Here is a 25849-nt window from a genome sequence, read left to right as displayed (position 1 = left end):
AGCCATCGCGTGGCTTGGTGGATCACTTTGACACCCCTCCCAGGAGGGGTCAAGGCTTGGTAGGCATAGGGGCAGGGCCTCCAAAGATGGAGGCCAGAGACCGGGACTTACAGGAATGTCACATAAGTAAAATATAATATTTGCCCTTCTATGGTTCACATTTCCATTAACTTAAGCTTTCAAGCTTTTGCACCATTGTCAGCATTTCCTCCCTCTTCCGGGCTGGGAGGGCAGCTTTCCATTCTTTTCTACCCAACTTCCTGTGTCCCTTTTAATGGCTACTTGGGCTACTTCCAATCTGGGGCTGTTGTGGATAGTGCCGTCAAATATCTGAGGATGGTAATTGGGTTTTTATTGCCTTCTTCTTCCTGGAGATTCTGATTCACTGAATAATGACTACCATAATTTGGGGCCTTATTTGGCCAACTGGCAACTTGAGGTCTGTCCTTTTGTCTGGGCTATGAAGTTCCCAAGATGGCTGCCCTTGGTGCGTATAACACACGATCAATCCCCCTGAGCAAGGCAGCATCTTGACTGTCCAAGATGTGACTCCCATATTAGGTGGCATCATGTGACAAGCATGAGGAACTTTTGTGAATGTGTTTATGGTCTCATAAGCCAGTTGATTTAAATGGGGAGGTTTTCTCTGATGAATGAAGCGCCCAATGGGACTGCCCTTTCTGAGGGGACACGTTTATCCTCTGAGAGACTCTCCCACTGGCCTGAAACACAAATGCTGTCAGGTTGTGAATTTCCCTTAGAGGAAGCTGTGAGCAAGGATCTGAAACTGGGTTCCAGGAGCTGAGGGTGCCCCCAGCCAACAGCCGACAGAGTGGCATCCAGCCTGACAGCTTGATTGCACTTTTGATGTTGGGCAGAGAACTTGGCCAAGCTGAGCCGCACTCTTAGCCAATACTTTGAGATAATAAATGTGTTATTTTAAGACATTAAGCTTTAAGTCTTTTATGCCCGAGTAGAAAATGAATACAACTTATTCTCCCTTTCAGAGAAGGAAGTTCATATTATTCCTTTAAGAATTTTTTCATTACCTCTCTTCCATGTGCCAGACACTCCAGCAGGGACCTGGGATATGTCACAGATACTAAATGTATACGTAATAAACTCATGCAGTGTGTTTGACACTGGGACGGGCAATGGAGGGCTGAAGTAGACTAAGGCTGTGGTGAGTATGGGACATTTGTAGCTGCAGCCTTTCCTCGGCTGTTCAGAGCAGAGGTTATTGAGAATGGACAGCTGAAGCTTGCCTTGAAGACAAGTCCTGAAGCATGTGGAGGACTTGGTCATCCACATCGATGCCTGCCACCCAGACAAAGTAAACAGTTCTGCAAACCCCCTAAGACAGAGCTTATAGAAAAAACAGAAGGAGCAGCGCGGAGGCCAGATGAGCGGGGAGGTGGCAGCAGAGGAAGAGGTCAAAGAAGAACAAGCCATAGGGTGACTTGAAAATAAAACAACCAGTTGGGGGTTTTGAGTCTAGGATGGACGTTTTCCTCTAGAACTTGATTCCTCTAGAAGAGCGGCAAGTCCTCTTAAGCGCCGAGTTGCCTCCCCAGCCCCAAATGTTGGCTCTTTCATGACTGTTTCCCAGTTCCCTGCCGCTATGTTCATCTTTGTTTTCCAGTTGATTGGTTTTTCTTTCCCCTTTAAATAAATACCACCCTATTAATCATAATCCCAAATTGGTGTGGCATTGTTTGTGACTTACGCCTTCAAGGATGGGACAATTTGTATTGTTCTGTGTTCAAGCCCACAGTTTATTTTGTATTCTGCCTCTATATGCTCTCAGGCCCACACAGAAGATTCTAACTTTTGCCTCCTGTGCTTTTCAGTGCCCTTTACTTGTTCTTCGTTATGTGCTTCATTTATTCATGGGGCTTGTTTCAGAGTTCTTACAGTCGTTTACTGGTGCGCTGTGTGGCTGTTGCCATAAAGAATTTTTCATCTTTGTCTCGCTGTCTTTTCAAGTGTTGGTTTTCCCTGCTGTGTGGAGTACTTTCTGCTGGATTCTAGATCTTCTGAACCTTACAGTAGAAGACATATGGTAGGTTCTATTGAAGTCTTCTCTTAGCATTCCTCTTGGCTGTGGTGTGGGTCCTGCTGCCTCTGTGACCTGTGGTGTCAGTCGCGGGTCTCAGAGTCCTTGCAGTACTGTTCCGATCTGTGTGGTTAACTTAGCACTCAAGTCTCTGGTTTGGTACCACTGTCTATAGGAACAGAATGAATTTCTCTTTATCCTTCTAGTAGAGGTTGATCATTTGGGGGCAGAGGCTGCTTCTTCCAATCCATTGTCTGAGATTGCTGGTGAGAAATTGAGAACATAAAGATGGTATTAAACTATGAAATTGGATGAAAGTCAGAAGAGAAAGGAACCAAGGGCTGAGGTTTGTGAGAAGTCAGAGGAAGAGGAATCAAGGAGATTGGCCTAGGTCAACAACTAATGGAGAATGTGCTGTCCTAGAAGACAAAGTGTGAAAAAAGGAGGAGTTTTGAGTCGACACTGTAAGTGTAACTCAAAGCACAGGCAAAAGATTTGAGTACAGATGATCAGCAAGTCCTCAAAGCAGGTTTAGCATCATTAGTTACTGGAAAATATAAATCAAAACAGCAGAAGGGGCAGGAGAGATGGGAGGGTGCCTACAAGTGCTGTTCCTCCAGAGCGGTGCCCACACCAGGCAGCCCACAGCTACCCGCACTCTAGTGCAGGGAATGGAGCCCTTCTCTAGCCTCCATGGGCACCCGTGCTCAGATGTGCATACCTCCTTCCACATGATTACAGATAAAGGAACTCTGAAAACATAACTTCCACTGTAATGAGATGCTGCCTTGTATTGATTTAGATGGTTATAATAAAAGTTTTGATAGTAAGAAGTGTTGATGAGGCTATGAAGAGATTGGAACCCCTGGGCATTGCTGGTAGAAATACAACATGGTGCAGCTGCTTTGGAAACCTTTGGTAATTCCTTACAAAGTTAAGCACAGAGTTACCATGTGACTCAGTGGTCTCACTTGTAGTTTGTGCCCAAGGGAAATGAGCACTGCACCCACGGAAACCCCGCTCACCAGCCCTCACTCTCACGCTGTACATGACATCACTCAAAGGTGTCCCACCTGACGAAGAGTGAACCAGATGCATCATAGGTGTATCTATGTATGTAACAACAGTGAGTTGTTATCCAGCAAAAGGAGCTGTAAAATCTTGATGGAGGTTACATAAGCAAACCTTTACAACATCATGGTGTATAAGGGAAGCCAGCTCAGAGGCCATGTGTGTTGGGCTCCAGTTTGTGTGAAGTGTTAATAGGCAGATCTTGAGAGAGGAAAGTTAGCCTGGCACCCACCTGGGCTGGGGCTTCTCGAGGCAGCTGGAGAACAGCTGCTAATAGGCCTAAAATCGTTATGTCATTTGTGGATAAAAGCATCATTTAGCAACAGACTTGTGCACAGTGAGCAACATGAACGAGAGGAAGAACCTCAGCTGCTAGTGTGGTTCTGTCAAACGTTGTCAACACTTAGGCCAAAAGAGATGCCAGCGACACTCCACTGCACCTGCTGTTCTTGTTGCTATCATGTGCAGAGTACAGAGTGACTAAGAAACACTGCTAGAAATGAATAAAGATGTTACTGCTCCCTGAAAACCAAAAGATCCTGAGGTTTGTTAGGTCATTTTCAGTTAGGGTGGGCCTAGTTTTAGGGGAGAAGGGCTCTCAGCCTCCTTACTCTTTTGTGATGAGCAGGGTTGCTCCTGACAGTATCTCCCCGGAGATTTGTATATGATTTAATTCACAGAGCTCTGTCATGGGCCAAAGGCTGTAGAATGCGGATTCTGTTATGAATTAGTTTTCTTTTCCAAAGAGCTACCTTGAAGCTTAATTCAAGTGTTATCAGTAATGACCAAAATGTACCTATTGTCACTTTTCTGTGTGTGAGAAAAGGTCTAATTATGTAGTCCAGATAGCCTAGAACTCACAATCCTCTCGCTTTAGCCTCCCAAAGGCTCGGATTATAGGCACACACCACAACAAACCATTATCACACCACTTTTTTTATTTTTTGAGGCACACACTGGGACTTGAAGTCAGGCTTGACCCATGCTGGGCAAATGCTGTACCAGTGGGCTGCACGCCTAGCCTGTATTATATCACCTTTTAACCGAGGCTTTCTATAACAGTGTTTCAGCCTACCAAAATGATTCTCACTGAACATAGCCATACTGGTTGTACTTACAGCTTTTAAAAGGCTGTTTTAACAGACTTGCTTTGCAGGGCTCCCCTCTGATGTGCCAAAGAGCCCCTAACGAAGACACTAAAATTAAGAAGACACCAACATAGGAACAAGTTAGTAATCTGTTGGTGTCTGACGATATCAGTCATTCCATGCGTGTTCATGAAGGCCGTATGCTCACCCACCACTTGGTTGGCCAGGAGCAGCTTTGTACAAGTCAGCCTGCCCCGGCCTGTTCCTGGCATCCTGCTGACTTGCTATGTGACCCTTTACAACACGTGAGCTAGCTATTCCGTGCCTCAGTTCCCTTGTTTATAAACCAAGGCAACTACAGGGCTGCCGAGGCTCAATGAGGTAATGGCTTCATTTCCAGACCTCTTTGGAGTAGTGATAATATTTATTTTTTTATAAATATTTGACAACATAAAGTGAATTTCGATGAACACATTATTAAAAAGAAATAGACTCACAACTTTTGTGCCTTTAGAAAGTTACATATGGTATTGTAGAAAAGTTCTCTTTGTTTAAGATCTGGAAAAGTAATATAAATTATAGCAGGCTGAACACATTTCTTTTCTCTTTTATGCTGGAGCAGTATGATACATCCAGAAGCATGTGCAATCATGTACAGTTCCTGTTTTATGTCTCATTGATACGATCTATTTTCTTAACCATAAAAATGTCATCAAGAGGCTAGATTTCAACATTTAAAAGTCATATGAATATCTTAGGATTCAGAAGTGTGAATTTTCATGCATGACTGGGAAATAAAACGGATCACTGACTTGTCCTGGCCAAATCACCTTTTCTTAGCTTGCTGAGAAGTGAGGTTTGACTGTGGAGAATTGAGTCAGTTTGACAGCTTATATTATCAGGAGGGGTAGATTGCTCTGTCTCCTGAACTGGCTGTGATCCATTCTTTCTCCCCACCATGTGTATATGCGTTTTTTAAACAATATTTTAAATTCTTTGGACACTTTCACACATGTATAGAAAGTATCTTGATCATATCCAACTCATCTCCCCTCCCACTTTCCCTGCCTGTTGGTAATTTTGCACCGTGTTTTTTCTAAGTTAGTATCTTCAGATCAAGGGTGGAGAGCAGTTTTGCCCGCCCTTACTGGACAGTTCCGTGATCTGCTGAAGCCATGGCGTTTCCTCAGGTTCATCTCATCGGGCGTTATTCCTGAGTTTCGTGTTATAAATCCAGCGAGAACACTGCATGTTACGGAAAGCATTATGCCATCTGGCCAGTTTGGTTTTGCATTTCAAGTGAAATGTGGTGTCTGACTGTTGCAAGCAGAGGCTTGGAGACTCGGGGATGTTTGTCTCTTCCGGGTGCCCTGGTGGGCATGCCTATGGGAGAAAGGAGGGAGTCTTGGTGTCATACACGTGAGCCTCCTGCACGTGAGTCATACTATGAACTCCTGACACCCCCTCGCCTTCTCTCTTTGGCTGGGGTCTAATGAAATATGGAGAATGCATGTGGGTTTCTCCATGAGGACGGAGAGAAGGTCTAGAGACCACAGGGAGCAGCTGTACCTGTTGTCTGGAAAGTCGCCTCCAGAAAACTTTTAAGGCTTTTCTGTGCCTATCATGCAATCTGTTCGTGAAACTCTGAAGAGAGAACAGATGAAATAAACCCCGTCCCTGCCCTCAGAAGGACTGATGACTGCTTCAGAGGTTGGGAGGTGTCCTGGGGAGGTGGCCTGTCTGCCTACACAGGGCACCAGTGGAGACAGACATTGAGCCTTGTGGATATGAGGATGCAGTGCCAACCACTGTGCTCACCTGCCTGGCTTTGCCCTGGCCCATCTTGAAAGTCTTATTTGGTTCCTTTCTTTTTACCTCAAGGTTCTTGCCATAGCCCCAAGAGCTTTTTCAGTACCGGGAAAACCAGAAACTTAGTGTCCCTAGCAACATCCTTCATCCCACCATGGGTAGAAGTTGATGGGAAAAGTCCCATTTCCCTGCCTCTTCATGGACCATTTTTGAAGGACAGTTTATACGACTTAAAATTTGGGACCTTTTACGACATATCAGCTATTGGCTTTTCTCTGTCTCCTAGGTCCCTCTGACTCTCTATTTGTGCTTCTTGAGACCAACCCAATAATAAACCATCTTTTCCCAAGCCTTTGTCTCATACTTCAGAGAGGACCCAAGCCAATTAGTATAAAGGTGGCCCCTGAGCCTTTCCCAGATGTTCACACAAGACAATGTAACCGCAAAGTTCTTTACAAGACCATGAATGTGGGCCTGAAAGGTGGCTCAGTGGATAAGAAGAGTGCTTGCTTTGCAAGAATGAGAACCTGAGCCTCAGAACTAGCATTAAAAATAAAATAAAAGCCATCTAGGCCTGGTGGTATGTGCCTGTGACCCTGGAACTATGGGCGGAGTCAGGCAGGTCCTGGGAAAAGATGGGTTTGCTAGCCTAGTGAAAATGGTGGGCTTGCACTTCGGTAAAGGACCTTGTCTCAAGGTAAGAAGCTAGAGAGATACAGGAAGCCACCCAATGTCAAGCACTGGCTTCTGCATGTGAACACCCACAGAGATGTCTAAAAAGTCAAGATTAAGGGGAGTCCCGCACCCTGGCTGAGGAGAGCTAGCGGCAATGATAGATACTTGAGGTCGGAGAGTCAGTTTTCTTTAAGGCAAGGTCGGCTAGGGCAAGGGTCTGGTGATAAAGAACACAGAGACATTGCCAGTCTTGAAGCAAGAATGCCAATTTTATTGTGTTCCAGGGCAGCTTATATAGGACTCTCCTTGATTAATGGTCACGCCCTAGCTCTCAGGCTTTTTCAACTGCAAGCCCACCAGAAACCACTTCCTTGTTACCAGGAACTCATGAGGAAGAAACCCTCAGAGCAGCTGTAAGCATAGGAAAACAAGTTGTTTACTCCAGCAGGCAAGGGGTCATAGAAAGTTCAGGGTCTGAGGGTCTGTAGCCCCGAATAGCAAGGCACCTGGTAGGTCAGCTGTGCTCTAAGTAGATGGCCCCAAGCTTAGGAGTGTATGGGCAGCATGAATTATACTTGATCATTAAAATAAGAGGGCACAAAGTCGGGTGCATAGTGAAGGGAGGGTTGGGGAGAGTGGGAGAAACGATCAAAATCCATTAGAATTAATAATACTATATAAAAAACAAAAGAAATAGTACTATAATGTTTAAGGAAAACTAGGTCACAGAGTAAATAGTGTATCGTTCTACACTGTTTCTGTGAACTCACCACAGGCCACAAGCACCAGACTCAAATTCAGGTCCAACCCACGGAGTGTGGGCTTCATGTGGAGATAACTTGTAGGGTTTGTTGTTGTTGCTGTTCTTTTCAACTTTTGTGAGACTTTGGCAAATGAATCCGAATCATTCTTTGTCACGCACATCAGTTTGGAGTAAGGTGTGAGAGAAAGAAGCCTGGGCAAGTTTCAGAGTCAACCTTGGGCTTGAAGATCTGGGAGATAAAATTGCATTGGGAGATGTTGTCAATGAGAAGTCCGCCCCAACCAGACCTCTGCATGGATGCAGCGCCATCCTGAAGGCGGGCAGTACCTAGCAAGAAGGGTTTCTTAGAAATTGTGCAGACTGTCTCCAGGGAACTGTGCTGCCTTTGTCTCTTAGTCCCACTCTGAGATGTCCTTCTTTCTCTTAACATCTCTAAAATGTTTAGCCTACAACAGATGTTCTGCTGAGTTTGTATAGAGTGAGCAAAGGGTGTCCCTAGATCAGCTGCCTCTTGTCAGGGCCAGAAACCATGGGAGGAAGAGGCTGCTGTGGGTCGAATTTCTGGATGGAACAGGCCTATTTTGCTCCTCAATTAGAGGTCATATGTAACATATTTTAACTATTTTATAGCAATAACAAAATTAGAAAACATAGATTATATTTGGAATAACATGCCATTAATAAATATGCCATGAAGTCAGCCTCAGAGGGGTCGTTCTAACGTGGAGATGAGCAAATACTTCATCCGAGGGCCGGTTTACCAGCACACACAGTGTGCCTTCCGCATTTCTCTGGTTCCCCTCCTTAGCCCACTTGTTGGTATTGCTACTTTTGTGGTCCTGGGAAGGTAAGGTAGGACCTCATACATGCTAGCCAAATGCCCCACCACTTCTTACCATTTAGTACCTCCTGGTACCTTCCTCCCAGGCTGACCTCGGACTTTTTAATGTAGCTGAGAATGAGTTGGAACTTTTCTGATCCAGTTGCTCCACCTTCCAAGTGCTGGGGTCACAGGCAAGGTACAGGGATTGAGCCAGAGCTTTGTGTGTGGTAGACAAGTACTCTACCAGAGATCCCCATCCTTTGCCCGTGTCTTCCTTCTTAAGTTCTGTGGAGCCCGGCTTCTCTCCACTTTGCTGTGCTCTCCTGATTCAGCTATTGATAGCTCTTTCACGGTGGGTTCACCAGTCTTACCTGATTTCCAGCTTCTCCTCTCAGCTCACCTTATTGGCTGTAGAACAGAATCCCTAGTGGCTAGATGAGAATCGGCCATCTTTCAAGGGTCGGTCTACCATATTCTCATGGCTTCCAAGGGGACAGGGAGACAGGAACACGCCAGTCAGGCATGCCTTGATGAGCACAGAGAGACAGGAGCACGCCACTCAGGCATGCCTTGATGAGCACAGAGAGACAGGAGCACGCCACTCAGGCATGCCTTGATGAGTGTCTTCTAGTCCCTCTCCTCTGGTTTCAGAGTAAAGGCCAGTTTCCTGGCAGGACTTCTGAGCCTGTCAGAGCCTAGTTGCTTGCCAACTCCTCTTCTCCACCTCCCCTCCCTCTTTCTCCTCCTCCTGTTTTGCTTTTATAGAGATAGTACAGCTCAGGTTGACCACAAACATGCAGTTTCCCTGCCTCAGCTCCTAAATGCTTGCTCATAGGTGTAAGCCACAATGTCTGCTTGCCAACTTCTAGGAGGTGTATTCTCCTGCAAACTCTATGCCACGCAAGTAGAGGCTTAGCCATGGTCCTCAAGTACTCTGTGTTGTTTCTCGCCTCTGAGCCATTTTCTGGTACAGTTCATGGTTCTCAGAATACCCTCCCTTCCTGCTTGGTCTGTCTGCCTTCTTCCCAAGATAACCCAGTGTCACTGCTCGGCACTGTCCCTGGCTGCTGCCCTCCACTCAGTGCTGTGTTATGAAGGTCACCTGAACTCTGAGCTTAAGGCCAGGGTGATGTGGGAGTCCCCTCTGTATGCTGTGAATACCATTGGTTAATAAAGGACTGCTTTGGACCTAAAGCAGGGCAGAACTTAGCTAGGCAGAGAAAACTAAACTGAATGCTGGGGGAAAGGAAGTGAGTCAGAGGAGAAGCCATGGAGCCAGAGGCAGACACACTGAAACCTTGCTGGTAGGCCATGAGCTTGTGGTAAAATATAAAATAATGGAGATGGGTTAGATTCTAGATGTAAGAGTTAGCTAGCAATATGCTTAAGTAATTGGCTAAACAGTGATTTAATTAATACAGTTTCAGTGTGGTTATTTCTGGAGTCTGGGCAGCTGGGAAACAAACAAGCAGCTCTCCTTATAATACCAGGGGCTGTGCAAGTAATGTTCTTTTTTAATCCATAGGATTGAAAAGTCCTGGGTTGTGCCATTTTGCCAACAAACGCTGAATTCCATGCAACTGTAAATTTCAACACTTCTTTTTCTATTTTCCATTTGAAAATTTTCTTATTTTCCATTTCCATTTGACATGTTTTTCTACAATTGCAGATTATTTGATTGGAAAGGTCTCTAACACATTTTTATTTTACTTTCCTTCTAACTTGCACTGCAAATACACCAGATACAACAGAAAACACAGCAAATATGTTTCCTGTCCAAATAGCCAGGGGCTGTGAGCAGATAGCATATGCCTCAGACACAGGCACAGGGATGAAAGCTGGACTAGGAAGTAGCAACCATAGGGAATGAAGCACTTCCTCCTGGAGTGTTCTCTCAGGCTGCACATGGGGAACTTTATATGATAAAGTGATCAGGAGGCCACTGCGACCTACTTGGTGACTTACCAGGAAGCCCTGGCTCACCCACACTTAGGACTCTAGTGTTTGGTCACCTTCCAGGACAAGGCCATTGTAAAGTCAGAGGAGTTTCTGTCCAGGAAGGTGAGAGCCAGGGTGTGGTAGCACACAGGGAAAGCCTGCAGTCCAGGGTATGGCAGCAGGAAGGAAGCTTCCTGGACACTGAGCCAGCCCACATCTTGCGGGCTCTTACAGGGCCTGGCAGCAGATGCCTAGGATCCCAGTTCATGCTGAGACTTTGTTAATCCTAATTTTATGCAGCTGAGAAGAGCACACAAGCCGCAGGAACTGGCAAGGGAGGAAATGTAGATTTTTTTTTTAAGTTTTGCAAATAAAATCACTTTGTTCTAATTACAACACCACAGAGCAGATTTAAGGAAGCCACGTAAACATCTGTCCAGTTCCAATCTCAGTAAATTTCCATGCTGTCAAATGGCCATGCTGGAGCTGCGAAGCTTTGGCCAACAGGTTTTATATGTTCACTATTAATTATATTTTTATTCACTTTTTTGCCTTGACGATAGAAAAAAAACTATGATGGAGTTGAAAGTAGCAAAATCAATAGTTCTATATCCTCTTCCATGACTCATATGACCTTTTGCCTACATTCCATCCCTTTTCTGCAGGGTGGCCTCGTTCCTCACCTATGAAGAAGTTACTGCCCTCCCCCTCTCCTTTTCTTCTGTCCCCTCCCCTTCTGCCTTTTCTTCCTTCCTTCCCCTTACCACCTCTCTTCTTTAAACATATTTTTAATTGTATTTTTACTTTTTTTCGTGTGTGTCTTGTGTGAGCACATGTGTGGTAGTCGGAAGACAACTTCGCTCTCCCATGTGGCTCCTGGGGATCAGATTCAGGTCATCAGGACTGGAGTCACTGTCACCCACCGAGTCACCTTGCTGGCTTGTCCCTCCTTTTGAGACTGGGTCCTATGTAGGCTGGCCTAGAATCCACTGTATAGCTCAGGCTGGCCTTGAACTCCAGTGCTCTTTACCTCAGCCTCACCAGTGGAGGGATAAGAGAGGGAAATTTACCATGCTCTTGGGAGGAATCAGGTGGACAGCACTCACCTGTGGTCGTATGACAGGAGTGGTCAGGCCTGGAAGGAGCTATAAGGCTGGGACTACTGAGGCCAGGGTGTCTTGGGAGCTAGTGATGTTCCTGGCCTGGTGGGAAGACTCACAGTCTATGGATAGACTCTTGTGTAAGGCACTAACAACACAGATCACTGTCATCTTTCTCTAGGGGAAATATCACTGATTCTGCTCCCCCTCTCTTGGATTTCCACCAGGCTTCAGCTTAGAACAGTGGTTCTCAACCTTCTAATGCTGCAACCCTCATGTTGTAGTGACTCCTCAACCATAAAACTATTTTTCTTGCTACTTCATAACTAAATTTTCTGCTATTATAAATTGTAACATAAATAGCTGTGTTTTCCGGTGGTTTTAGGCGACCCTAGTGAAAAGGTACTCAACCCCCAAAGGGATCCCGGGTTGAGAACCACTGGCTTAGAAGCTTAGCTCTTCCAAGTGAGCAAAGTGGCTATAAACACATGTATCCCGTGCTATGCTGATGGAACATCTTCCAGAAGATTTGTTCTTTAAGAAACTTATGACGCTTAGTATGGCATGACTACCTTTGGGGATTTCACCTGTAGACACTAGTGGGATAAATGCTAAAGTGTTCAGTGCAGAATATTTACCTGAACTTTGTTTATGGTTGTAGAAAACAGAGAACAATCAGGGCCATCCACACGCAGACATTCAAGTGATGCCATAGGGTTGGAGCCAGGCTCTGAATAGGTCCATGTGCTGTTGTGAAGGAGAAGCTGTGTATATATGTCATATGTATAAATACAAAAGGCATATATACACTGCTGTATGTATGTATAAAATACATGTATACACATACATGATATATATTTAGTATGATAAGATGTCATATTGTAAAAATAATCTGTTTATAAACCAAGGACAGAGTTAGGAGAAAACAACCCTGAAATGTTTGACACCTCTCTGACTGCAGTTATTATTTGTGATTTTGACTTTTTTCCATAACTCTCACTTAGATCATAAGCTGTATACCAGGTTTTTTCTTCAGAACCACCAACCAGCTCCCAAATCACGACACAGAGACTTATTAGCTATGAATGCTCAGTCTAGCTCAGGCTCATTTCTGACTCACTCTTTTAACTTAAATTAACCTCTTTATCTACCTTTTGTTTCTGGTCTTTTTACTTTTCCTTTCACACAGCTTACAGTCATTGCTTCTTGGGTCTGGCCCTGGGCATGCCCCCCTCTTTCTCTTCATTCTCTTCTTTCTTGTTATTTCATTCCTAGATTTCTCCTCCTACTTTCTCTCTCTGCCCATCAGCCCCATATATCCTTTCTCTGCCTAGCTATTGACTGTTCAGCTCTTTATTAGACCAATCAGTTGCCTTAGGCAGGCAAGGAGAAACAAATGCAACACATCTTTATATAATTGAACAAGTGGACCAGATCTTTACACAGTTAAAGTCATATCTGTAGCATAAACAAGTGGACCGAGATCTTTTCTGGTGGGTGTGAGGAGGGAGACCTTGTGCTGAGCTCCACGTTACCAGCATCCTCCAGGGACAGCTCTTGCTTTGAGAAGTAAGGAAGCCGTAAGTTTTGTTTCCTTTTGGGAGAAGGGAAGCATCCAGGGGCTGGGAGATAGCTTAGTGAGGACAATGCTTGTATTTAAGTGTGAGGAGCTGAGTCCAGATCCCCAGCACCCACAGGCACAGCAGCTGTGCCTGCTGGGGAACCCAGGGGAGAAACAGGAAGCAGGGACACGAGGGTCTCTGGAAGCTGACAGACCCACTAGCTCGGTCTATGGGGCAAGGCCCTAGGCCTGTAGAAATGCTCTTTCAAACAAAAGGTAGAAGGCATTTCTGAGTCACCTCAAGAGGTACAGTGCAGCTCTCTGGCAAGCAGCTCTGTGTGCTGGCTGGAGCTTGTTTTTCAGCTTGCTTCTGTCCCAGTGGATTGTCACAGAGAAGCCAGCATTGCGTGGAATGAGCAAGCACGGAAGTCGGCTTGGGGAATGTGCCAGGTTATAAGTTTTCCTGTACAGTCTGCAAGGGATTAAGAGGCTACGTTTATTTAGCTTTCTCTTTTCCTTTTGTAAAATGTCGTTTACTTGTTCGTTTAGCAGTGGTTCTCAGCCTGTGGCTTGAGACCCCTTTGATATATCCCCTATGACTTAATTTTTTTCATCTCAGAGTGAGCCTGGTCTTCTGAGATCTTTAAATGCCAACAGAGTCAGAAAATATCTCGTAAATGTAAACTGAGTTTTTTAAAACAGCATTTTTATCCCTTAGCAAATCTTGAAAACTGGCTTCTATCTTTTCCCCTGTGAAACTTTCAAGGTTTTAAATACATTTTGGCTTTAAATCATGGCCGTTTTCTCACTACTATTCACTACAAGCGTAGGAAGGAAAGAGTGAGGTTCAGGAACTCTTCAGGATGGGTCTAACGAGAGCTTGAGTCAAGTCTGAGATGCTGGGGCGTAGCTGGGCCCTGGCATCTTCTCTACCCGCTGTGTCCCACGGTTCCTGCTCTCACCCGCAGAACCTCCTGGTGACCCTGGGGCCTTCCTCTGCCTCCAGACTGTCTCCCTCTGTTCTCTCCTTCATGACACATCTGTCATTCTCTTTTCTTTGGCTTCCCATTTCCCACTCTGCTATTGCATTTTCCTCTTCTAGGAAAACCAAACCAACCAAACCCAAACCCTGTTTCTTCCTTAGTGTGGGCCCCCTTTGTTCCCTGGGCTCCTCGACTGTGGTGTTTTCTGTTCCTCTTCTCTCTAACTGAAGAGTGGGCCCCCAAGTTACTAGTAGTGCAAATGCTCCACACTTCAGAAGTTCCAGATGGAGCGTCCCATGTGACAGACACACTCTGTGTGACTGAGAGGAGACAGCTACCTCATCGACCTGCAGCACAAGGCAGCCAGCTGGGGCATGCACTTCTCTCCCTCGCCTTTCACAATCCTGCTTGCTGAGCAGGTTCCCACCACCCTGTCACACCTCTACTACGCTACCACCCTGCTACCATCCGCTACCACCCTGTCTGTCTCGGGAGCTCTCAGAGAGATGGGTAGAGAAGGAAGTGGACCCAGAGCGTTGAGACGCCTGCTCCTCTCCCTTCGGGATCCATCTAAATGGTCAGACCCAGGGGCCATGGGCAGCTGAAATCCAGACTGTGGCTCTAGCAAAGGGTGTGAGGTAGGGGAGGGTAGCAGAGTAGCAGGAAAGGCAAGCTGAAAGCCTGGCTGAGGCGAAGCAAAGCACACGCAGGGCAGAACTCAGCCTGTTGCTGTAGTGGGAGAAGTGGGCATGGGTTTTGCGAACACCTGTGTTATAGAGGAAGGCATGAGCCCACATTGCCAGGTCTGACTGTCTCTAGCTTAGGGCCTGGGCAGAACTCGGTTAAAGGTGTCTGGTTCTGTTATCCCTTAGCTTTGGTGGAAGAAGGGTTCCAGCAGCCCCATGAATACCTAAATCCATGGATGTTCAAGTCCCTTCTGAAAGTGGAGTGCTGTTGCATATCACCTATGCATGGTCCTCCTGGGACTGTCTCTGCAGTGCCCAGTGCAGCAGATGCACAAACAGTTGTGGGCTGCACTGTTTGTACATGCTCAGTGAAGAGGGAGTATTCCCTCACATCCAATAGATTTAATAATGGCTGATTGAATCTGCAGATGTGGAGCCATGGGCACAGAGAGCCAAGCACATTTGGAAAAGGTTGATCTGGCGTCTTGCCTGGGCTGCCCAGCTTACTCCTATTAGTTGGTCACTATGGCAACAGCATAAGACCAGGTTTAAATTCGTTACTCTCCAAGTTAGCAAGTCACTCAGTTCCAGACACAGCTTACTTACTTACAGTGACAACAGGCTCCTCCACATAGGGGGATCTGGCCCATGGTGGGTGCACACAAAGTAATGAGGACAAAGCATACTGGGCCATTTGTGTGACTTGCTCCCTCTCCTGGTTGTGGGCCGCACCTTCTCAGTGCTTCCCATGGAAGGTCCTGACCCCAACTTTGTCCTGGCAACATCAGTATCTTCCAGCCCAGAGTAGGGATGGTCCTTAGGTCTTCTGAGGTCCAAAATTCTTTTCTATCATTGGAAGGCCTCCTTGCCTGTCCTACTGTTTTCTAAATGGTTTTTGTTTGGTTGTTTGTTTTTTTAATCAAACATGCTTCAGTTACTTATTTCTAGTAAGTTCCCTGTCTTCTGTTGTGACACTGTGTGACCGTCGGCCCCTGACTGAGAGAATGCTTTTCTGCTAGATGAAAGCTTCCTGGATTCCCAGGACATCTCTGGAAGGATAAAAAGCAGTTATTGAGGTGACTGATCCATGCAGATGTGTGTACAAATGTGTGTATGTATTTCATCACATGGACCATTTTCCTTTTGCCCTCTCCTCCTCCCTCTCCTCCTCCCCTTTCTCCTTTACTCTTGGCAAGTTCATACTGTTTTTTTTTTAATATTTATTTAATTATTATGTATACAATATTCTGTCTGTGTGTATGTCTGCAGGCCAGAAGAGGGCGCCAGACCTCATTCCAGATGGTTGTGAGCCACCATGTGGTTGCCGGGAATTGAACTCAGGACCTTTGGAAGAGCAGGCAATGCTCTTAACCACTGAGCCATCTCTCCAACCCCGTTCATACTGTTTTCTTCCCACCCTTATACACTGCCTTAAACTCGTCCCCACTCTGTTGTCTCCTTTTAACAAAATGGGTATATTGATGAAATTGTAAAGTATATTTATTGTTTTCTCTTAGTCATATCTCTGTATATCAATACTTCTTGTGCAGCATGAAGCATTTCTAAGTCATTTCAAGAAGCGTGGTGCAATTCCCTGGCAAACACTTGAGCTCTGTGTGCTGGCTGGAGCTTGTTTTTCAGTTTGCTTCTGTTCAAGTGGACTGTCACAGAGAAGCCAGCATTGCGTGGAATGAGCAAGCATGGAAGTCGGCTTGGGAATGTACCACATTATAAGTTTTTCTTTATAGTCTGCAAGGGATGAAGAGGCTACGTTTATTTAGCTTTCTCTTTTCCTTTTGTAAAATGTAGTTTCCTTCCAGGTCTAGTAAGGTGAGCATCCAAACTGCCTAGGCTCCCACAAAGCCAGTACGTGCATTAGGATAAAAAACCCATTGCCATTGTTCTTGAGTTCTCAGTAGTCCTCATTGTCCACTATGTTCAGCAAGTCCGGTTTTATCCCATGCTTTTTCAGCCCCAGGCCAGCTGGCCTTAGTGGGTTCCCGATAGAACATCCCCCTTGTCTCACTGTGTGGGTGCACCCCTCGGGGTCCTGAGTTCCTTGCTCGTGCTCTCTCTCCTTCTGCTCCTGATTTGGACCTTGAGATTTCAGTCCGGTGCTCCAATGTGGGTCTCTGTCTTGGACTTCCCACAGGGCAGGGAACCCTGATTGCTCTTCGAGCTGATGAGGGAGGGGGACTTGATCAGGGGAGGGGGAGGGAAGTGGGAGGCGGTGGCGGGGAGGAGGCAGAAATCTTTAATAAATAAATGAAAAAATGTAGTTTCCTTGTTCGTTTAGCAGTGGTTCTCAGCCTGTGGCTTGAGACCCCTTTGATATATCAGACATTTACATTCCAGTTCATCACAGTAGCAGTGAAATAGTTTTATAGTTGGGGTCACCGCAGCATGAGGGACTGTGTTAAAGGGTCATAGCTTAGGGAAGTTAGAACCACTGGGTTAGCGTGTTTATATGTACACGTGTGTGCGTCCACGTGGGTATACATGTACCACAGTGTATGTGTGGAGGTCAGAAGATACAATGTGTGAGTCACTTCTCTTTCTATACTGCATAGGTTCCAGGGATCAACCTAAGGTTTGTCAGCCTTAGCGGCCGGCTCCCTTATCCACTGAGCAACCCGAGCCCAGCTCTCTTTTTAAGTTGATGTCACTTTTTCCCTTAGAACAAAAATATCTTTTGATGCTGAGACCTTGTTAGCCTTAGCACTGTTTCTAGGGTATTTTCTTTTGCTCTAAAATGATTCCAGCAGCAGCAGGATATCTCTCTATGCTGATAGCCAAGAGAAGGCTTGTGTCTAAGAAGCTAAGGATTTGCCTACAGATTTCACAGCTGTCTGGAGTGTGCACACCTGGGCTGTCACAGCCACACTGGGCCCCAACCACAGGCTCTCTGGGGACTCTGCCAGTAGTAGCCACAGCTCCCACCCTCTGACGTCAGCCTCATCAGAAGTTATAGAAACCTTTCCCATCTGCCCAGCTCCTTTGTTTCTGAATGTACTCATACCCAGACAGGGAAGAGAGTGCGTTCTCAGCAGACGCCTAGAGCTGCCACTACAGATGACAATTCCTATGACACACTGACCGTAAATCATGGAATGTTGTCCTGTGTACCGCTTTTTATGCACGTGAATGTGCTCTTGCATCTAGTTTGATGTTGTGTGAGCACACACCTTAGGTTATGAAACCTGTCCATGTTGATCCATATGACTTTACTTTCTTGTTTTGATGGTTCCAGGGTTGGCATTTGTATGGTCATTGTAAAATTGAATTTCCACATTCTCATGTTCTACTATTGGACATAATATTGCCATAGTGTAAACATATCAGGTCCAAGTGTTGCATGCATGGTATAAACAAACATATCACGTTAAGTGTTGTATGCATGGTGTAAGCATATCAGGTCCAAGTGTTGCATGCAGAGTTCTGTGACATACTTAGAATCAGCATTATATTTTCTAAGAAAATACCTACTAAATAGGAAGTTCCCCTAAGTCTCAAAAGCACAGGGGCATCTGCTCCATCTGTGGAAGGTCTTACATATCGTGTTTGCCAGGTGAATGGAATAAGGCAACCCTGAGTATCAAGAGAAAAATCCTTCCTTACTTATGTAGTATTTGGGGTATAGGAAGCAAAGATAGCACCCAGAATTAGGAAGATGCTTAGGGAATGAAGGCAGAAAAATGAGAAGAAAGATGGGGGGGCTAGGTTCGGCTCAAGAAAAGTGAGTGGAGCAAGTCCTAGTGTGGAGGCCTGAGGGACGGGATTTGGGGGTTCAACCCACAATAGCCTGTCTCTCTTTCGTAGAATCCTTAGCTGCTCACGAATGCTTACTCTTCTCCAGATGCAGACCTCATCCCGTGGGTTGAGTCTGGATTGAGTTTGCTCTGTGCTACTTGCTGGCACGGACCAGGTTTCTCCCCAAAGTCCCCTTCTCAGCCAGTGTGCAGGGAGATTAAAAGTGTCTCCCATAGCCACCAGGATGCCTGGAGCCAATTCTCCTTGGGCCACTGGCTCCAGTTCCCCATTGATCCTACACTCTCTGTGGTGGGTCTGTCTGGCCATTCTGCCCACCTCCTTGGCTCTTTTCGACTTTATGTCCCCCTTTGGTACACCCTTCTCCGGCTCTCGTTGCTCATCTATCCCACATCCTATCTGTGGGTCTGTCTGAACACCCTGCCCACCTCCTTGGTTCCTTTATACCTTATGTCTCCACTCTGGTCCACCGGCATGCCTAAATATAACACCTCGCAGATGGATTCCAGCAACGGAACTCAACTTCTAACCAAGGCTCAGCAGGGCGTAGACCCACTTCTTGAAATCCGTCAGGTATGGAGTGTATGGAGTTCATGCCAAGCCATCTTCCTGCCTTCCATTTTGCTACGATCCTTCCTACCCCAGAGCTTCCTAGCCACTTCCCACACACTGTCCTGTCAGGGAGAATGCCTGCTGGGGTCTTCACAACATCCAGGCCAGTCAGGTGGGAACATCTGAGACACAGGCAAGTTCTGTTGTCCAATAGTTCCCTTGCCCTTCTTACAGTAGAAATGACTTATTTTATGCCAAATAAGCATATTCCAGCACATTCCTTAAGTTCTGGCTGCCTCCCAGCACTGCCCTTGTCCAAGTAAAATGTAGGCGGTGTCCTGACCCAAATATTCCTGCAGGATAACCCAGAACACACCGTGCCTCCTCAAGGCAAACATTTACTTAATTGCTTTTGTTACGCTTGTTTGTTTGTTTGTTTTGCATAGCACTTTTGAAGCACGAGACGCAGACATCCAATCAGAGAGCAATGGCAGAGCCAAGACCTGAAGGTTTAGTAGGAGGGTCTGCAGGCATCTTGAGGGCTGTGGTGAGGCTTCTGTTGGGGCCATTTTGAGTTGAGGGGAAGTGAGGTTCCTCCAAGTGGGATATCAGGTAGCCTCCTGAGTGTATGGCTGTAGAGTTTATGTGAGAATTTGGCTGGAGGAGGGCACAGTCGTCAGTGGTGTACAATGGCAGTGGAGTGGAGGATGGGATAAAGGATCTTGGAGAGTTGGAGGAGGGAAGCGGCTGAGCTAGCTCACAGCCATTTGGAGCTACGAGCCTGGGATGGGAGAGGGGTGGAAGGTGGGAAAGAAGGGGTGTGGCTGGAAGGAGACAGTTTTTCCTCTTTTGTGAAATAACAGACACTTTTAAAAGTTAATGGTATGGATCCATAGAGGACCGGGAGAGTGAGATTTAAAGTGTGGAATGAGCTTTTGACAGGCAGTTTCTCCCTCCCATGATCCAGAGGGAAACAGGGTGGGTGTGCAGGCGCTCTGTAGTCAGGTTTGTGTAAGGGAAGGTGTGTGTGTGCATGCGTGTGTGTGTGTGTGTGCATGCGTGTGTGCATGTGTGTGTGAGTGTGTGCATGTATGTGCGAGTGTGTGCATGTATGTGCGTGTACATATGTGCATGTGTGCATGTGCATGCATGCATGTATGTGTGCATGTATGTGGGGGGAGTTGGTGGGTGTGCATGTGTGCATGTTGTACATGTGTGTGTATGTGTGTGCATGTATGTATGGGAGGGGAGTGGGTATGTGTGCTCGCCTGACTGAGTGTGAGTACACACGTAATGTTTGTGTGTGTGTAGTTAATGCAGATACCAGCAACAGAGAAAAGGCGGCCTTCAGAGTAGAAGAAGCAGAGATAGATGCTGAGTGGAGCTTGGGAAACAAAGACAGTCAGAGTCAGGACCCAGGAGGCTGAACAGTCAGAACCATGGCAGCAGAAAACCTGGAGTCCATCTTCAAGGTCACTACTGAGGCTCGATGCTGCTCGCTGCCCCTTGTCCTGATCACTTACTTAGCCCTGGGTCTGGATACTGGGTTCAGTAGGCCCCTGCTGGGATTAGAAGCCACACAGAGCTGCTATCTGCCCTGCTTCTGGAAAGAACCTTTTAGTGTCTTTGCCTTTTTGTGTTTCTTGTTCTAGATGCAAAGTCTTGGGAGGAGACATCAGGGCACTGAGCCCCAGGCTGGGCCCATCTGCCTTCCCTGTAGGAGCTGGGGAAACTGGCCCGGAAGCATGTGAAGTGGGAAGTCTCCTGTTCACAAAAACATTCAGGTGGCAGGAAGGACATTTAGATTCCCAGAAGTCAGAGGAAAGAAAATGCCTGAAATGTGGCCTGGCTCTAGCCAGACTCTGGGCAGGTACTGAAGGATCCCGTGTGGCATCCACAGACCTGGAGGACAGGCGTCTAACCCCAGAGATCAGGTGTCATGGTGACAGGCAGTAGGACATCTTGTGGGATGCATCTAGAGGCAAGAGGATTAGGAATTTAAGGCCAACCTGAACTACATGAGGACCTAAACCCCAAAATAAATCAACTAATGAGTCTCCACACTCTAGAGGCTTTAGTTTTCAGGAAGTAAAGACCGTAAAGGTCAAAGGGCATTCTAAGCATATTTGGTTTGAAGTCATACTTCACGTGACAGCTGATTCTCAAAATAAACATGGTGATAAAACTGAAGTTGCTGAGCTAGCACTCATGGCCGTCATTGCGCCTTCTAGAAATCCACAGCTGTCTGTGTTTGAAGTGTCTGACCTGTCCCTGGAGCCTTCATCTCCTTCATATCGTGAGGTGCTCTGATGTGGGCACAGCTATTTACTGTGACTACTTAACCCTTATAAGACTAGAGCTGGAAAGTAGGGAAGCAGGAGATGTTGATCAAAGAATATATTGTCTCAGTTGGACAGGAAGAATAAATGGCTAGTATTTTGGTTGATACAAATTAGCTTAGTTCACATTGTAGGCGGTGTGTGTCTGTGTCTTAGTGGTAGAGTTCTAGTGTAAAGTTCTGCCTTTAACTCCAGCACTACATATATATTTCTGCTAGTACCACTGTTACTACTGCTGCAAGTCCTATTGAGTTCATATTTATTATGGCATCATTTTGTACTCTATTACTTATTAAATGTGTTGCTATCCAATAAAGAATAAAGTTAGTCAACCAATTAAAGCAGGATTTTGAGAATTTACTGGTAGTAATTAAAGTCCAGCTAGTTCTCTTTGCCTTGGGTAAACATGACTATGCAACTTCCCTTTGTCCTGGGTTGTCAGGCACATTCTCTGGCTGCTCAGTTCAGTGAGTCAAATGTTGAAGCAATTTCCTTGTAAATTAGCAAAACAGAAAACATGCATAAAAAAATGGGGTTTTCTAAGGGGATCAGACCCCAGACACAAACACTCCCTGATAGTTGAGTGTAGCCAGAGGAGAGGAGAAAACACAAGACTTGCTATAGGATGGGGCTCAGAAAGTGTGGATGTTTGTTTGCTGTGATAAAATACCATGACCAAAAGCAACTTAAGGAAGAGTTTATTTCGGTTCTGATTCCACAGGGAAAATCCAAGGAAGAAGCTGAGAGATCACAGCTCTGATAACACACAGAAAACAGAGAGCCTATTGGAAGTTTGTAAACTCTCAAAGCTCACTTTGAGCTTGAAGAATGTACTTTCTTCAGTAAGGCTGCCCCTGATAAAGGTTCTACAATCTTGACAAACAGCGCTGCCAACAGGAAATCAAGTGTTTAACCCATGAGTCTGTGGGGACATTTCTCATTCAAACCACTAAACTGGGTTTTATGAGGTTTCAACAAATTCATAATCACTACTAAGTCTATTTGCAAATGTTGGTTGGAGCTAAAATATTCTCCAATAACAGTAGGCGTTATTAGAATGACCAGAGGAATTAGACAGGAACAACACGTTAAATAGACGTTTTGATTACACATTCCTTTCTCATTGTCCTACTTATCTTTAATTGTAAACCTGAAACGACCAAGTTAGCTGAGAAAAAGCTAGGTGAGATTGGCCTGGCGTGTTTGCAGGGGATCGGCTGTCTTGTTGATTGATATTGGAGGTCCAGCCCCACACAGCACCATTCTCTAGGCAAGGTGGTCCTTGGCTATGTAAGAAAGCTAGCAAGGCAGGAGCCTGTGAGTGAGTAACCAGCAAACAGCGTTCCTCCAGGAGGTTTCAGCCTCAAGCTCTGGCTTGACTTCTTGTCTCGACTTCCCTCGGAAGTGAAAGCCAAATTTGCATGGAATGTTTTATCAATGCAGCAGAAAGAAAATTAGAACAGTCCTGAAAATGCTAAGATGATGGAAATGTCTATATTTCAGGGAGATACACCCTGAAGTATTTAGGAGCAAGTATCATGATGTCTGTCACTTTTAAAGAATTGAAACTCTGGATGGACAGCCGTTAACAATTGCACGTTTCCTTTCTGAAGTTTTCTGTAGGTTTACAGACTATTCAAAGTAAAGAATTAGGAAGAGTCATTATTAAAATGTTTCTTTTGTGAATCAATATATTCACTCATTAAAGTAGAATACCCAAGTACAACCTTTTTGAGGTTCCCTCTGTACCTGCTTGCCTGCTAATATATACCCCCTGAACCCAGGAGCAGTGACACAGCTTTTAAAAGAATTAGTTAATGCAAGCATTCATTCATACATCATGTATTATTCTATTCATAGAAAATTCTATTTATTTTATTCACTCATAGCAAATATTCAGTTCAGGAAGACCCTGAAATGAAATCGCGGCTGGCTGTAGGAAGTTGTAATCAGTGGCTTCAAAGAGACTTACCTTGATGCCTTTTGAAGTCAAAAGTCCTTTTGAATGTCTCATCTGCTTTATCAGAACATTATGTAAAAGACTCTCCGTGTGTCTCCTAAGCAGACAGAGCCAAGCCAGCTTTAGCCTGTTACAAAAGTATTTGCGAGAAGATTACAAGTCCACAGTTTTTTAAAATCTATTTCCCTCCCACCCCTTAATACTTACTTGCCTTTTGCTTTTGACTCCTCTGCTCCTCTGCCTTCTGCCTTCTTAGGGCACTCTTGCTTGTATCAGTGTACCTCAAGGCTTACTCGGGTATGCTTTGAAGTGTCTTCACTGGTGGGAGACCAAATTCAGGAGTGAGATAAGTTGTTTAACAGAAACGGCCAGCTAGAAGCTGTGCTATGCTTTCCATTGGCCCTGCCTGCTGGCTTACCATGCCTGAGCCAGGCTGCGAGCACCCAGAGATCACTCACTGCTTACTGCACCACAGACTTGGAAGTAGGAATGTCAGAGGAGATGTACTGCTGACCTGGAACAGTGCAAGAACGGACAGCAGGTCTCCACAGTGGGGTGGCAGAGTCATCACCGTGCCAGTGGAACGAGAAGTGAATGCAGCCTTTCCACCGCGAGAGCACGTGCCCACGTGTGTCAGGGAACCTCAGAAACAGGTCCCAAGACAAAAACCGGCAAGCGCACTTTTTAAAGAGGAACGTCCTGTTTGCTTGGTTCTAAATGGCGGTGGATAGGCTCAGCATGTTCTTTAAACTGGGCCAAGGTAGTAGGTTCACAGAGGCCAAGAACCCCATCTGTTGACTGTTTCAGTCTTTTTCCCCTTCCTCTTCCCTTCCCCTTCCCTTTGCAGTGCCGCAGGTAGCCAAGCCTGGCTGCAAACTTGGAACATAGCTAGGGATGACCTGAACTTCTGGACCTCCTGCTTTCTGGGTTATGTGGCACTGGAGCTTGAACTATAACCTGAGTGCTGTCCGGACTCTCGCTGGGAATTTTCAGTAGCTGCGGTGCTACAGAAGAATAGCATAACACTTAGAAGCAGCTAAGCTGAGCTCAGGGTCAGCAGCCAGGAATTCTAATCTAGTGAACCTTTTGCAGGAGCCGTGACTGCGAGAGTCTGGTGGCGGTGAAGCATGCTGAGAAAGACTCTTGCGTTCAAGATGCTTCATTTATTGTCCATCCTATTTTCTTACCTAATGTGGTTTTACTTGGACAGGGCTGAAATGGGTGTATAAGCAGTTGGAAGGGATCTCTATTTGTTATAGTTGTCCAAATCAGAGTTCTCGAATTTCCCATAAATCGCTTCATTGTGCAGTCATGGCCTGTGTCTTTTGGAAGCCCCCATTTCTGCCTTTAGGTGTTGCCTTATGGTTTTCAGACCACTTTGTAATTCCTAGTGCTTCTGTTTCAAGGAGGAAGTTTTACCACGCATTGGTGGACAATATGGTGTATTGCCTTAAATAAAAACATACATAGATGATAGATTATAGATAGATAGATAGATTGATTGATAGATGATTGATAGATACATGATAAATAGATGCCAGATGATAGATAGATAGATAGATAGATAGATAGATAGATAGATAGATAGATAGATAGATGATAGGTAAATAGAGACATGACTACTCCTAGGTATGGTGGAGGAGAGGTTTTTTTTGTAGATAAAATGGAGGGCATAGCCAGAGGCAGGAACATCTGGGAGGGTCCAGAGAGAACATGGCCCTGAGCTACGTGAGGAGAGGGAGGTGAAGGTAGAGCCAGGAGAGTAAAGGTAGACAAAAGGGGCCAGGTAGACAAAACAGCTGGATTATATAGGGAGGGACAGCTGAGAGAAGAGAGGGACTGTAGAAGTTTAGGGGAGGGGGTGAGGTATGCCAGCCATTCCCTGTAACAGGTAGGGACTGAGGGGTGCTGGGAGGATCCATGGCTAGGTCTGCTTTGCTATGCTAAATAGGCACCCCGGTTAGCCATTTGTCCCAGGTTGAGCTAACAGTATTACTTACAGCCCTGGTTAGTATTGTCTCCAGGTTGAGCTAACAGTATTACTTACAGCCCTGGTTAGTATTGTCTCCAGGCTGAGCTCACAGCCCTGGTTAGTATTGTCTCCAGGTTGAGCTCACAGCCCTGGTTAGTATTGTCTCCAGGTTGAGCTCACAGCCCTGGTTAGTATTGCCTCCAGGTTGAGCTCACAGCCCTGGTTAGTATTGTTTCCCAAACTGAAAAGCACAGGCTTCAAGTAGGCAGAGCTGACTGGGATTTGGGGCTTTGTCAGGGCTGTGTCAGCGAAGGGGCTTCTGACAGTGAGGGCAAACTGTACTCTGTGAGGGAGTCAAGTGTGAGCCTGTGGGGTCCCCTTGGCCCTTCAGGAGTCCACAAACCCAGAGGCCCTCATTTTACCATTAAAGATCCGACTGGGCTAAGATCTTTTCCAAATACTTCACCCAAAGCCAGACATGTTGCTATGGAAAGAACGTAGAAGCAGACAGGATAACCTTCATCTTCCACTCAATCTGACCGCTAAAGGGATTTGCAAAAACAAAGCGTAGCAATATTCTTATTTGAAAAAACAGCTTTTCAGAACCATGTAGCATTTGTCTTAGGATATAATGGTGCTGCATTCAGCACTGCTCTGAGGACAGACCTGACAGGTGTGTGTGTGTGTGTGTGTGTGTGTGTGTGT

General features: G+C 45.8%; 1 protein-coding gene and 1 long non-coding RNA gene across 2 annotated transcripts in view; one reads left to right on the top strand and one right to left on the bottom strand.

Moving 5' to 3' along the window:
- Lama3 (laminin subunit alpha 3) overlaps positions 1-25849 on the top strand; it is a 224241-nt gene that overhangs the window by 24803 nt on the left and 173589 nt on the right. The window lies entirely within an intron of this gene.
- On the bottom strand, positions 5257-8734 carry LOC142848709 (uncharacterized). The gene is made up of 3 exons (XR_012910456.1): positions 8359-8734; positions 7470-7691; positions 5257-5598 (listed from the first exon to the last, which is right to left on the bottom strand). It is a non-coding gene; the product is annotated as an uncharacterized LOC142848709 (long non-coding RNA).

The sequence above is a fragment of the Microtus pennsylvanicus genome, chromosome 4, assembly GCF_037038515.1.
Source record: "Microtus pennsylvanicus isolate mMicPen1 chromosome 4, mMicPen1.hap1, whole genome shotgun sequence".
In the NCBI taxonomy this organism is placed as follows: Eukaryota; Metazoa; Chordata; class Mammalia; order Rodentia; family Cricetidae; genus Microtus; species Microtus pennsylvanicus.
Note: the sequence above shows the minus strand (reverse complement) of the source record. Positions and strands in the feature narration are given on the sequence as shown.